We start from the raw sequence: 13,985 nt of genomic DNA, 5'->3' as shown, positions 1-13,985 counted from the left end.
TTTCCTTGGGTAACTCTTCAGTTCTCCCACACAGTTCATTCATTCAGCACCTACCCTACATCCAGACATCAAGTTGGGGGCTAGAGCTTGGACAAATATAAGATGTGGACTCTGTCCTCAAGGAGCTCAGCCTGATTACGACAGACATGTAAGAGTTGCCATATGATCCAGCAATCCCACTCCTGGGCACATATCTAGACAAAACTATAACTCAAAAAGATACATACACTCTTATGTTCATAGCAGCACTATTTACAATAGCCAAGACGTGGAAACAACCTAAATGTCCATTGACAGATGACTGGATAAAGATGTGGTACATATATACAGTGGAATACTACTCAGCCATAAGTAAAAACGAAATAATACCATCTTCAGCAACATGGATAGACCTAGAGGTTTTCATACCAACCGAAGTAAGTCAGAAAGAGAAAGACAAATACCGTATGGTATCACTTATATGTGGAATCTAAAATATGACACAAATGAACTTATTTACGAAACAGAAACAGTCTTGCAGACAGAGAGGACAGACTTGTGGTTGCCAAGGGGGAGGGGATTGGGGGAGGGATGGAGTGGGAGTTTGGGATTAGCAGATGTAAGCTATTCTATATAAAATAGATAAACAACAAGGTCCTACTGTATACCACAGAGAACTATATTCAATACCCTGTGATAAACCATAATGGCAAAGAATACAAAAGAGAATGTATATATATATATATATATATATATATATATATATATACGTATAACTGAATCATTTTGCTGTACTGCAGAAATTAACATGACATTGTAAATCAACTACTCTTCATTTAAAAAAAAACACAGACATATAAACAAATCTTTGTAAAATAATGTGGTTCAGGCAATGACAGAAATGCTTGCAAGGCATTACGAGAGTTCTGAGGAGGGACACTGCGGGGCTTGGGTCCAAGAGGCGAATGGCTCTGCAGACGGGGTTGGGTGGAGAGGAGTGCCAGCTCAGACACCCTCAGCGTGGATTACTGATGCGTACGCGTGCGCACACGCACACATACACACACACAGATTCCCACCCCCAGAGAGCCAGCTCAGCTTAAAAGACTGTGAAGTGTCAGATCTGAGATTCCAGTCCCTTTCCCACAGTGAAAGGAATGTGAATTAAGTTGAAGTTTCCTTTGAAAATGCTTCTAAGTTCCTAATGGCCTGGCTCCACGTGCCGGGCCACTGCCCTATACAGAGAGGGGCTTGGGAAGCCCCACACCTACAACAAAGCATCTCCCCAACCCAGGCCAAACTCACTCTGTGCTCTTAGGCTAAAGTGGCTATTAATGGCTGTTCCACAAGGGAAAAGCAGCCTCCAACTGGGCACAAAGTCGGTGATGTCAGTCATCCACCCGCACGCTCTCAGAGCTATTCCCCATTTTGGCACACGGCACCTGGTGCGCTTTCCCACCCAATCACCAGTACCTGTGTCTCCTTTGGCGGGCTGCTCTGATCATCACCAATGAGCTGCCCAGAGACAGTGTATTGGTGACGTACTGACGGGTATAGTGTGTAAACACCTCTTGCCCCTTCACGCGGACACAAACTCCAGAGCACCGTTGCAGGCATGAGTCAGTTACCCCCATGGGCTTTGCCAGTTGCCTCGCCCTTCCCGGGCCCCCTTCCCTCCCCAGCCCCACTTCCCACTCCCCTCCCGGTCTTTAAATACAGCGCCCGTCCCATGAAGCCTCAGGCCAGGGTGTGCTTTAGGGAACCCATCCTAAGACAAAAGGCGAGTATGACTGGGGTTGGCTGCCGTTCCCACGGGCTTGATTTCGGTGAGGGGCGGGCAGGGGGAGCTGACTGCTTAAAGCCTCCGACCTTTGTTCGCACCACCTGGTGACAGGCACCCGGCCAACACTGCTCCTTCTCCAGGCTGCAAGCCACAGCGTGACAGGGCCTGGCTCCCCTCACCAACGGCCCTGTCTCTCCGCAACCTTGGCGAGGTATTGCAAGCTCACCAAACTTTCTGGGCCAAGACCTTCTCTGCTCAAACGCTAACAGGTCTCCTAGAAGCCATCGAAAGTAGCTTCCTCGGTCAACTTTGCTTGGGCTAGCCCGAGTGGTTCTGCCAGGTGTCAGGGTGACAGCACAAAGGCTTGAGTGCTAAGCACTCACCCTGGGGTTACAGTGGGAAAGGGTGTGGGAGCCCTTCTCCCGCGGAGGGGAGGCGACCAAAGAACCCTCACTCCACATGGAGCCTTTCCTGCCCATGCTTGTTCTGAAGGAAATTCTGTTAAGAGGCGTCCTTGACCACAGAGGATCATGAACACACTACGGGAGCATTTCTCATCTGAATGGAGCGCCTCTAAATCATGTATCTTGGCTGCACAGATCCTGCTGACTTGGGATGTCAGAACTGGCAGGTGAGAAAAATCCCTACCGTCCATCACTGCAAAACTCATCTTCCCCCTGGGGTCCGAAGCTAGCAGAGCTGAGGAAAAAGAAAACACATCGAGGAGGAGACCCTGCAGGAAAACCAGCCAGGGCTTTCGGATTCAGAGACGCCGACATTCATCATCATTAGACAAATGAAGAGTTAAGCCAAGGGTCTGCAACCTACATTACTGGCTCCCTCCTCGGAAGGGGTGGCAGGAAGGCGAGCCACGTAGCTGGTGAGAGGCCCACGGACTGTGGCCCAGGTGCCTCGTGAAGACCTTCAGCAAAGCCGTGGCCAGGAACCCTTGATGCTCCGGCCCCAATCTCTGCATCCTAGGCAGAAACTCGGTAGAAGGTCCTTGTCAACCAGAGGAGAGCGGACACAAAGCACAAGATGGGGTTCTGGAGATGGCGTGGGGAGGCTCAAGAGGGAGAGGGCTCAGGGAGGAGAGGTCCCCAGGGGCATGTAGGGCTATGGCCAAGTCTGTGATGTGTTCACTAACTCCCTTTCCTGTCTTCACTGGCACACAGCAGGATACATATCCCAGCCTCCCTTGCATTAGGCACTGACAAGTGACTGAGTTCTGGCTAACGGAATGTGGACAGAAATGTGGACGACTCGTCCTCGTCTGGCCCACAGAACCTCCTCCAGGAGCCCCTGCGCTCCCCTGCCCCACCTGCCTTCCAAAGGCAGAGGATCTCGCAGGCAACAGCGAAGCCCGGGAGGGCAGAGCCACAGGTGGAATGGATCTGGGGCCCTGCATGACGCGTGGAGCCGAACTCCCTCCCCACATGGCCAGCTGGGCTTTGTGTGAGCCACACACCAATGTCGCCTGTGTTAAGCCCCTGAGATCGATGGGTTTCTTTGTTACAGCAGCTGACATTACCTCCATTAATTCAGCAGGGAAGCTGAACCATGAGAAAAGCAACCTTTGATGTTTCACAACTGGGCCAAGGATGGGCCCCACGGACAATAATCCTCACAAGAAGCAAACAAACCAACAGAAAACTAGCTACCTGGATCCAAAAGTCCCCTTCCCGGTCTGAGAAATCGTGTACACAGACCAAGTGCTATGCAGGCTGACAAGACAAGGCGTGAATGTGGCTTGGTCACTGGCTAGTTGTGTGACCTCGCAAGGACACTTCACCTGGGCGGCACAATCTCCTCACCTGTAGGCTACAGGGAACCACACCCCGTTTCTGTGGTGGTTGTAATGCTCAGATTCAATGAGACGACACGCCTACTGTCCACCTCCCTTAAACATGAGTTTCCATTCTCTTGTCTTTCTCTGGAAACTTCTCAACACTACCAAGTGTTGGTGGTGGTGTCTGACCTCGGTGAAATCGCCAAAACACATACCTCTTGCAATTTATCAGGTGCGGGAGAAAGACAGGGCCTGGTACTGGTCTGCTCTGTCACGCTGGGGCAACCGGACCAAGGCTTTCATTCCACTGATGGATCACGTTCATTTCAAGCTGCGTTTGGCTGCTCAGAGAAATTCATCCCCAGTCCTCACAGTGAGCTGGAAGGCTGGCCTGGCCCCAAAGACACCTCAGCAAATCTGCTACCCAGCTCCAGTGGCGGACAGCCAGGCGTCTGGTCCCTCGGCCTCAGTCGGGCAGCTGTGAGTGACAGGCAGCAGGGCGCTGAAGATCTGCTCTGGCTTCTAGAAAAACAGCAGCAGCAGCAGCAAGCTCTACCGGAAAGCAGCCCTGCCAGCACGGCTGATGCAGACGCCCCGCTGCCCAGGGACCCGCACCGGAGGGTAAAACAGCAGGTAACTGATGGCTTCCCAAACTAACTTAGCAGACTGAGTTGACTCTGAAGTTTAAGACAGAGGTTTGACTCCAGCCCGACCCTGGCGGGCCATTTCCTGACGGCTCGGAGCAGCGAGCAGGAGCTGACTGTTGCTTCCTCGGCTGCAGACACAAATAACGCCGTGTATGTGGCGGCGGCTCCAGTCGCGGGTCTCGGCCCTGGCCGCATAGTGGAATCACCTGGGAGCTTTAAAAAAACGCCCGCTGCCCACGCCGCTGACGTCAGCGTTTCCGGGGCTGGGGCCCAGGCATCGGGGGCTTTTTAAAGCTCCCCAGGTGATTCCACTATGCAGCCAAGGGCGAGAATCACTGGGCTACAGCCTCCAAGTTCTCGCCCAGGCATTAGCTCCCTTGAGGTTGGCCCCATTTGACAGAGCAGACAATAAACTCAGACAGGAAAAATCATTGGCTTAAAGTCATATGCTTGGTAAGTGAAGGAGCTGGGACACGGCTCAGGCCTTTGGGTATTTAATTCAGTCATCTTTCTCTTCAACCCTTCTGGCCTCATCTTCCTCTTCTATAAAATGAACATATCATTAACCTACCTCACAGGGTTGTTGTGAGGATGAAACAACTCGATTTTCTTTATTTATTTTACTTTATATCTACATATGGCCTTCCGCTGTGCCCAGCACGATTCTAGCACTTTACAAATAATATGAACTCGGCTAAGTTCACTAAAATAGCCTCCTGTACCTTCCTACACCCCTGCGGGAAATTGCTCTGGGGAGCAATTTAGCAGCCCTAGCAATTGCCTTTAAAATGCGTGAACTTTTTGACCAAGCAAAGTCTCATAAGTCATGCAAAGGAAATAATTAAGGATGTCTTTGAAAAAATTCAACCACAAGGGTGATCACTGCAGTTTTTATAATGACAAAATGGAAACACTAATGTTCGAATATAATGGATTCGTTAAATAAATGATAGCACATCAAAAAAACTAAACTCGCATGGCTGTTTTAAATGGTGTGTGGCACGCCCTTCCATGTTATCTGACTCTGATTCCACGCGAGCTATTTTACAACTCTTTAAATTGTATAACTGATAGCGATGGAAAATATCTCTTGCTTAGAGACATGCAAATCCTGCCCTGTCCTGTCCCACAGAGGTTCAACTGGCTGACCTCCCCCACTGTGGAAGAGGCTGGTTTTGTCTCCACTGGCACATTCATGCCAATATTCTTGATCTATAAATGTCTGTTCTTTGGATTTTCTTTTGAACTGGTTATACCATATCCCTGGTTATTCCATATTCACTGATTAATGAGTTAAAAAATCTTTAACAAGGGTAAAATAAAATAAAATTTAACCAAAAAAAAAAAGGTGTGCAGCAAACAGATTCTAGGGTAGTTTCATGTTCACACCCTGCATAATCCCCTCCCCTTGACTGTGGGCAGGACCTGCAAATTCTAACCAATAGAATATGGCAAAGGTAGACTTCCCTGGTGGCGCAGTGGTTGAGAATCCACCTGCCAATGCAGGGGACACGGGTTCGATCCCTGGTCCAGGAAGATCCCACATGCCGCGGAAAAACTAAGCCTGTGCACCACAACTACTGAGCCTGTGCTCTAGAGCCCGTGAGCCACAACTACTGAGCCCACATGCCACAACTACTGAAGTGTGCACATCCTAGAGCCTGCACGCCACAACTACTGAAGCCCACACGCTCTAGGGCCAGCATGCCACAACTACCGAGCCCACGTGCTGCAACTACTGAAGGCCGCGCGCCTAGAGCCCATGCTCCGCAACAAGAGAAGCCACAGCAATGAGAAGCCCACACACTGCAATGAAGAGTTGCCCCCGTTTGCCTCAACTAGAGAAAGCCTGCACGCAGCAAGGAAGACCCAATGCAGCCCAATCAATCAATCAATCAATCAATCAATAAAATGGCAAAGGTGATGAGATGTCACTGGTGTGGTTAGATTATAATAGTGATACAGAGAGAGAGAGATGTAGATGTGGATATAGACATAGACAGAATACTGATCTTGCTAGCACACACTGGAGAGACTTTCTTGCTGGCCTGGAAGAAACAACCGCCATGTTGTGAGCTGCCTAAGGAGAGAGCCACATGGCGGGGAACCACGGGTGGCCTCTAGGACCTAAGAGCAGCCCCTAGCCAATAGCCAGAAAGAAGCAGGGCCCTCAGACATACAGCCTCAAGAGAATGAAATCTGCCGCCAACCTGAATGAGCTGGGATGTGGATTCTTCCTCATCAAGCCTCCAGATGAGAATACAGCCTGGCCTACACCATGACTGTAGCCTTGTGAGACCTCAAGCAGAGGCTCAAGCTAAGCCAGGCCTGGACTCTTGACCCATGGAAACTGTGAGATAATAAATGTGTGTTATTTTAAGCCACTCAATATGTAGTAATTTGTTACACTGAAATAGAGACTAATAGAGGTGTCATGGAAGAACATTCTCTTACATGAAAGACATCTACAAAATATTACTAAACTATAAACTCAGATTATAAAGCAATATGATCCAATACCCTCCCACACACACACACAGAATCTGGGAAGCAAATATAGTAGAACTTGGGGTGACTTTTATTTCCTTCTTTTCAATTCTCTGTTTCTTCTAAAGTTACTTGCATTATTAGTATAACACTAGAAAACACTGAAAATAAAAATACTGAATAAAATATTCAAATGTTAACAGTGGTTATGTCAGGGTGGTAAAACTGTGGTTGAATTTTATATTCCAGAATTCTAGAAAGTTATTTTAATTTTTCTACTTTGAAGAGTTGACATTTCTTGGTGTAATTAAACAAAATATATCAATCAATAAATAACTCCCAATTATTTTTTTCAATTATTGAAAAAAAAATTCCACCATCATTGCTTCCAGATTGAATTAACAGAGGAAAACTAGCCACATAGAGTCTGTCTGCCACACATAGAGATGCAGGATAACCGAGAGCTAACAGCACTAATTCTAGTACCACATAACCTGGATTCCAAGCCTGACTACCCAACTGCTGTGTTTTCTGAAGTTGGGCAAATTATTTCGCCTCATCTATAAAATGAGAGCATAATAATGTCTACCTCATAAGGTAAGGATATCATGGAGATTCTATAAGACAGTGTATATAATTTATTTTTAAATGAGCCTGGTATATAGTAAGTGCTCAATAAATGTTTGTTAGTGTTTACCATCATCATTATTATTATTAACCAACCTGCCATTGTAGGGGTGGCCAATATTTCAGTCCTCGTGTTGTTCTTAGGTTCAGCTTTTAAAACAAGTGCAAAAGATAAACACAGGAATTATAATGATGGCATATTAATTCAGATATTAAAAGGAATATCACAACCCTTGAAAGACCTAAAGTAGATGCTATGTTGTGGGTTGCTGAAGACACATTTCGCCCACTTCAATGGTAGAAAGAGGTTCTTAAATACAATTAGCGTTACGTTCTGCTGGGTGACATGGGGTGAACTGGCCCTTTAAGAATCTGAGTCAAGCTGGTTTGAGGTTGATTGCATGCTACATTAAACTGGTTAGTTATGGTGTGAGGTGAGCCAACTCTAGGTCAACGCTCTCTCTCAACATTCCAGGGGCCTCTGGGCGCTGGGTGGGAGGTGGAAGCACTCCAAGGCCACCATGAAGCACAGCTGAAGAGCTACAGCTGCCCTTGGGATAGTGTCAAAATCTGGGTTGGCTGAGGCAGACCAGGCCAAGGAGACTTGACAAACAGGCTGGAGCAGGGGAGGGGCCAACATCACGGACCTACAGGCCAGGTGTCTGGTTGTGCGGCCACAGGCAATAGGCAAATGGCCAGCCAGACAGGCAGATGGAGTCAGGGATGTCCTACAAAGTTTTCATTGCCTGGGACAGACCTGGCCTTGGGTGTCTGGCAGAGACTGGTGGGCAGAGGCTAGGCCAAGCCACTGACAGCACAAGGGAGCCAAGCTGCTGGTAGCAGTGCCACAGCTAGGAGATGCTAAGGATGGCTTGTGGTCCCAAGGAGCAATTCTAAGGGATGAGTCTCCCTCAGAAGCATGTGGCTCCAAAACACTTCCAGGGACAGGCATGGAACCACTCCCAGGGGGAACAGGGTAAAAAATGAAATCCATCGAAATCTTCCCCAGGAAAACTGCTAAAGGATCCTCACATTTCCTCAGGAGGACCTGTCTCCACACTCACAAGGAACTAAGCAGTGAAACAGTGGCATCCATCTTGTTTAGATTAGGAGCGCAGCAGCACATGGAGAGGAAGGTGCCACTTATCCCCAGGCTTAGAGGAAGAATAGTGCCCCTCTGGTGGGTCAAGCTTTATTATCATCATCATCAACATCATCCTTTAAAAAAAACCTTCAGATGTGTTTACTTTTGAAAAACTGGCCTTTTCAGATTCCAATCCTAAAATACCAGGACCCATTTTCTAATTCACAACCAAACAGGTGGAAACCAATTTAGGCATAAGTATTTTCCTGTGTATGTGGGAATGTCCACGATTTAACTAGTTTCCTCCCCTGGAAGGAAGGTGTCTAACTTGAAAGGACTATCTACTTTGGTGCTATCCTTTTTGCTCTTATGGCTAAGGCCACATCCAGATAATTGTCTCCTTAGACCCAGAATACTGCAGGAGCCTTTTGACCCTGCACTCGGCTGCTAAAGCCAGCATCCCCAAATCACTCCTTTGAGGGTTCCAATACCCCCACTCAAAAGCTTGCAATGGTGCCTACATTAGTCTGGGTGAGTAATGCCAGATGCTGTAACAAACAACCCTCAAATCTCAGTGACCTAAAAGTTCAACGTGATAAAGTAAAGTAGAACATGATAAAAGTTTATTTCTTGCTCATGCAAGGTCCACTCTGCTGAGTGGTTCTCCTCTAAGGGGAGACTCAGGAATCCAGGTTGTATCCATCTTGAGGTTCTACCATCCTGTGTGTTCGAGGCTGAGCTGATATCACCAGCTGCCAGGTGGGGCATAGAGAGAGCATGGAGGATCTCATACTTAATACCTAGCCATCTCAGCCTAGAGGTAACACATACCCCTACCACTCACATCCCACTGGAGAGAACTAGTCATGTGAAAAGAGAGCTGGGAAAACATGGTTCCTGGCTGGGCAGTCTGTGCCCAGCGACAACTCTACACTGTGCAATGTGGAACACAAATGTTTGGTCATCAGCCAACCATCTATTCCACAGCACCTCTCTGCCCAGTGAATTACTTTCAAACTCTTTAGGGTGGCATTCAAAGCCTACCCCAGGGACTTCCCTGGTGGCACAGTGGTTGAGAATCTGCCTGCCAATGCAGGGGACACAGGTTCAGTCCCCTGGTCCGGGAAGATCCCACATGCCGCGGAGCAACTAAGCCTGCGTGCCACAACTATTGAAGCCCGCACGCCTAGAGCCTGTGCTCTGCAACAAGAGAAGCCACCGCAACGAGAAGCCCGCGCACCGCAATGAAGAGTAGCCCCCGCTAGCCGCAACTAGAGAAAGCCTGCACTCAGCAACAAAGACCCAACGCAGCAAAAACAAGTTAAAAAAAAATTTTTTAAAAGCCTACCCCAACTTGGCTCCAATTCAAGTCATGAAGACCATCTTCTAGCCAATCAGGATAACCCAATTTTCTGCCAGACATACCGGTTAGCTTGTGTTGCAAAGCAAACCATTCAAAACTTAGTGGCTTAAAACAACCACCATTTATTTAGCTCACAATTCCTCAGACTGGCCGTTTGGGTTGAGCTCAGCTGAGAGATTCTTCTGGTTCAGCGATGCTCACTCATGTGTCTGTGGTCAGCTTCCAGACTGGCTGGGACTTTGGGTCCAAAGGGTTTCTCAGCTGAGCTGGCTTGCCTTTGCTTCATGTGGTCTCTCATCCTCCTGCAGCCTAGTCCAGGCTTGTAGACACAGCAGCGGCGGGCTTGGAAGAATGAGAGCAGACTGGGCAGAGCCAACTAAGGCCCACACTCCCAAGTCACTCACTTTTGCAGCACTTTATTGGACAAAGCCAGTCACAAGGCCAGTGCAGATTCGAAGAGTGGACAATAGATTCCACCTCTTGATCGAAGAAACTTCAAAACGACTCCACCAGATATGTGCTGTACTCTCCATGCCTTCCACACAATGTGCCATCTACCTAAAACCTCCCCCTCCTCTTCGTCTTTGCCTGTGGACCATCCCAGCTCAAATGCCTCCTATTCCATGGTGGCTTCTGCCTTAGTTTAGGCTCTCCCCAAAACAGAGTCTGAGACAAGGGCTTGAGTACAGATATTGAGTGAAGAAGTGTGAGGCGTAGAACAGAGATGCGGGAAAAGCCAATATAAGGATGCTTTACTGAGATCACTGCTATGGGCATGGGAGCTGATTCCACAGGGATCCGCTCAGCTACAGAATGCCTCTCAGAACTGTCCATCCTTCAGAGAAGTGGAGGTGGAACCTTTATCCACCAGCTCCCATTTTTATTGGTTGAGGGTGACCCTGGAGAGTAGTATCTTCTCTGCACTTTCAGGCTGCTCTTGCATGCGGACTGAGCCAGCTCCACAGCAGGAGAGGAAAGACCCGAGGCAGAAAGATACACGTGCAGGCTCCAAGTGGGGTGCTCTCAGCCTGAGACCCTGAGCTTGCCTGGAACAATCCACTACAGCTGTGTCTGAAATCAGAGACCAGGGAGTGTTCTGTGAGGTACCAAAGAGGTTAGGTATGATTTCTCTAATGTCTGCTTGGAGGGGATTTCTCCCTCCTCAGGGATCCTGTGCTCTGAAATTCCCATCATCCTATGGCACCAATTATACACTGTTTTTAATTGCAGACATTCACATATGTGTATAATCTCTCCTGCTGGACTACAAGCTCCTAAGGACAGGGGCCACATTGGATAGAACTTTTTAGACCCCTGTGCTGGCCCCTAGCACAAAGCCCTATCAGTTTTGCTGGCTGAGTAAGAGAAGAAACTTCCTAGATCCAAGACATTGTCATCTTTCACTCAAACACTCCTTCAACAAGTAACCGTAGGTACCTACCACATGCAGTGCTAGAAGGGTTGTAAAAAAAAAACAAAACCCAGCAGAAGACCCACAGTCCCCAATATTGAAAAAAATTTAATTGGGTATATAAACCACACATACACCATAAAGTCTAAAAGTAAGCATGTCTAAGGCAGTGCCATGGGTGTAATCTGGGGAGACGACGGTTATGCAGGGAAGCCTCAATGGAGGTGGTGTATTGGTCTGGAGGCCATAACGGAGGCTGAGCTGAAGAAGGAGATGACACAATAAAAGGAGGCGCCATTTTCACCAAATTGTTCAATATCTCTACAACGCCCTTCTGACCATAAATATGATACATGCACATTACAGAAGGGTTAGAAGAGCCAAAAAAAAAAAACCCCAAAGAATAGAGCTACCACCCCTTCACAATCCTACCACCCAAAGGTATCCACTAAAAACATTTTGATGTAGTTCCTTCTCACCTTCCTCCTACACGCTCATGTTACATGACTGAAGTCATTCCTGATTTATTTAGTATGAGAGCCAGAAGAGACAAAGAAAATTGAGCTCAACTTCTTCACTATATAAATGAGAAACAGGGGGCTTCCCTGGCGGTCCAGTGGTTAAGACTCCACGCTTCCACTGCAGGGGGCACGGGTTCGATCCCTAGTCAGGGAACTAAGATCCCATAAAACACACGGCCAAAAAAAGAAGAAGAAGAAGAAGAAGAAAGAAAGAAATGAGAAACAGGAGGCCCAAAGAAATCAAGGGACGTAGGAAGGCCCTAGAGCTTGAGACCAGAATGGAGGTCCCCCATTCCCAATCCAGGGCTCCTTCTTCATGCTGCTGCCTCTATTTAACTCTTCTTCCTCCCCACACGATTGTGAGTACAGACAAGAAACTTATGCTCGGGGCTTGCGGTTTCCCAAATCAGTATGTGTTCTTAAAATTGTCTGTCTACATATGTAAACATTGCTGGGGAGAGAGATCACGGCTGCCGACAGAGGCACTGTGAGAGGTTAAGGCGACAACACAAATGAGAAAGCGCCCCGCGTGCAGCAGGGGCCCCGGAAGTGTGGCTGGGTGGACACGTGACTGGGGCGGGGTGGGGCCGGGGGACCCCGTCTTCTTCCACACGTCCTCAGGGACGGCCTCCCAGCGTTCTGCTGCCCATGCCCCAAGACAAAATAACCAGCTTCTCAGCCAGAAAGGTGGCTCTGCCAGGTCCCCTCTGTGTCTGGGTGGATTCATTTTTCTATAAACTTCATGGTCCTTTGCAAAGAATGACAACAAGGCCTGCAGATGTTGCAGGCTCCTGTGAGCAGATGATCATGCCTGTAAAGATCTCAGGGAAATTATACCTCAGCCTTTTAAGTTAATGAGCTAAAACCCAACAGAACATTCTGGGCTCATTTATTATTTTCCCCCCAGTACAGCAGGCTGTGGATTTGTAGCCAGGAAACAAATACGCTTCCTGGGGAGTAGCCCATGGTCACTGGAGTCACAGAGAAGACCAAGCTCTCTGTGTCTTAGCCACTCTGGTTATCTCTCTTCTGGGCTTTGCTGACGACACAAACCCTCTGGTATCAGAGGAGAAATAAATTCAGGGACGCTGTGGGCGGCAAAGAAAACAACACCTCCCCCACCTCTCTTCCCACCAGCCACTTCCAAATCCTCCACTGCCATTATCACCCATGCCAGGGGCGAGAATCAGCGGCAACAGAGAGCTTGGCAATTATTTAACCTTCCTCCTGCGCTGGAAGCCGGTGCGGTCTTGGAAAACAACATGTATAACAATCAGGAAGGCTTAAAGGAATTTTAGAAATAGAGCACTAGATGAAGTCACAGCTTGCTTGCTCTCTGTCTTTCTTTCTTTTAGTAAATGTAAGAACATCTCTTTTGGAGTGGATATATGTATACGTATAACTGAATCACTTTGCTGTACAGCAGGAACTAACACAATATTGTAAAGCAACTATACTTCAGTAAAATTTTTAAAAAATTAAAATGAAAAAAAAGAATCAGTGGAGCATATGGGAGAAAAGAAAAGAACATCTCTTTTGTTCACCTGTACCTCAGCGTCTAAACACACTTTTGCAGGGAGGGATCAGGTTACCTGCGTAAAGCAATGCATCATTTCTCTTGGAGAAGAAGGCCAGGGCATAACCTTCTCACCACCATGAGCAAACAAGCACCCAGGCTGCTCTCTTTCCTCCCTTCCACCCAACCTCGCCTCCCTCCATACCGGCCCCCTGCCCAAGCGTGGAGGTCAGTGAGTGATAGGTAACAGTCTCCCTAGCATGACGTTCTGACATGAGGCCAGGGCATTGCAAACGGCAGACTCCAAGGAACTTTCCAAAGCAGTCTGCTCGAAAACCCACTCCACTCCTCCCTCAGGCAACTCAAAAGGGTGCAGGTTGGGTCACAACCAGAATCCCCTCAGGGGTAGAGAGAGAGCGACATCCCTTGAAACAGAACTTGGGGAGGAAGAGCCACATGAAAATGTTGGGCTCACTTTAAATGCACAAGGGGAGAACAAGATTCCCAGGCGTCGAGAACAATTTCTAACCAGCAAACAAATAGGCACTTCATCGCTGAGCCCGTCCCAAGCGAGGCAGCCGGGATCCAATCTGGTTCTGTTGGTGGCAGTGGGCAAAGGCCCAGGTTCCCTTAGTTTCTCCCACTGGTTTGTCCATCTCTCACTTAAATGTGCAGAGTTTGTTTGTAAAAGGCATTGCCAAAGGCTTCTCTCACAGTCTGACTGACTCACCGGATCTGTCTTCGGGTGGAGTAAATCAGGGCTGTTAGTAAGTTTGGT

The sequence above is a fragment of the Balaenoptera musculus genome, chromosome X (assembly GCF_009873245.2).
Source record: "Balaenoptera musculus isolate JJ_BM4_2016_0621 chromosome X, mBalMus1.pri.v3, whole genome shotgun sequence".
Lineage (NCBI taxonomy): Eukaryota > Metazoa > Chordata > Mammalia > Artiodactyla > Balaenopteridae > Balaenoptera > Balaenoptera musculus.
This window is presented reverse-complemented; position numbering follows the sequence as displayed.